Genomic DNA, 1,593 nt, shown 5'->3' with positions numbered 1-1,593 from the left:
CAGCTACTACCCCCAAAAGGCACACCACGGTCATGTATCGTTCGCGAACAGGTTCTACGACAAGTGGGACCAGTCCTTGGAGCTTCTCGCTCCACCAGAGACAATGCTGGGCCAGATACTCGAGCAACTCGACCGACGACTACGCCGAGCAGTCCTCATAATTCCAATTTGGCGATCCGAATGCCCCTCTGTATTGCAATGTAAGAAGTGTCTTAGCGAAATGGAGAGAGAACGGAGCATCCCAGGAGCTTCTGCAGGCATAGTCTGATCCCTCCGGACGACACGACATGGCAACGAGCAGTACAGGGGTATATCTCCCTGTGGAACCAAGGAAACCCCCCTACCACACCCGACAAGCCTCGTATTTCTGCCACATGGCTTGCTCAGGTCTTGGATGCAACAGGACTTCCGGCGAACTGGCGCGCTCTCATCGCAGTCTTATGGCTCTCCGGGGCCAGAAGAGATACAAACCGAACGTTCGCATGCGATTCCTTTACGTTTGTTCCAGCATCGCACACACTCCTTATCGATCTCAAGAAGAAGAAACGATGAGAACGCTCTCAGGTGGCCAAGCTCATCACCCGACCCCTCGATCGCGTTACGTATGCCTTTTTAGAACGCCATCTACCCGATGCATTCCGTTCATCTGACAGCCTACAGGCGCCTGCGACCGCTCTAAATAACCTCACTGATGAAGTAGGTATAATTACCATACGTCAGTACTTCATAAGAGCTGGACTTGCTGTCGACACAGCCGATAAACATATCCAGTTGCACGCGTTTCGTCGCGGCTTCTCACAGAGTGCATTCAGTATGAGGGTGCCGGACGATATCATCGCCGGCATCATGAGCATCGATATAAAATCGCTGGAGAGCTATCGCTCGGTCACTACCGCTTCCGACGCTGACCGCAGATTCAACAGTTGTTTGTTAAGAGAGCCCCCTACGTAATTCGGTGTGGACTTTTCAAGTAGTTGTAGAAACAAATACTATTCTGGAATGTTTGCATTCTAATAGTATTATGGAACAGAGAGTAGCACCAGTAAAGTCATCCACTAATTGTGCGTTACTGTTAAATAATTTAACTATTTAACAGTAACCCACATATTTGTGGTAAGACATTACGGTCCTACTCTACGTTCTTTTCATACTCCTACTTACAATAGGAGTATAAAAGGACGATGAAGTGGAGACACTTCCTCATCCATATTTCCTTCTACTTACCCACCCGCTCCACCTTTTTCATCCATAATACCTTAGATATCACCGAATAGCGATAGGATGTAGTTAGGGAACATACACCAACTAAGCACCCAAGTACACATATCACTTGCGCACAAATAGTTCATGTATATCTATATGTAATTTATGTAAGTCTCTATATATTATCAAGTCCATGCCTTTGCTGTGAAAAATGAGTATACAAGAGAATAGTTAGTATCGTTAAAAATCTTGCACAGACGTAGCTAATTCAAGACTATATCACTCAATCCAGACATCCCGGATCCGACTCCGATAAGTAAGTCTTAGTAAACTACACGCAGGAATGTAAATATTTATGAGAGCCAAAATAAACTAATATAAAACAAATAC

This window comes from Sphaeroforma arctica, assembly GCF_001186125.1.
Source record: "Sphaeroforma arctica JP610 unplaced genomic scaffold supercont1.909, whole genome shotgun sequence".
Taxonomy (NCBI): domain Eukaryota; class Ichthyosporea; order Ichthyophonida; genus Sphaeroforma; species Sphaeroforma arctica.
This window is presented reverse-complemented; position numbering follows the sequence as displayed.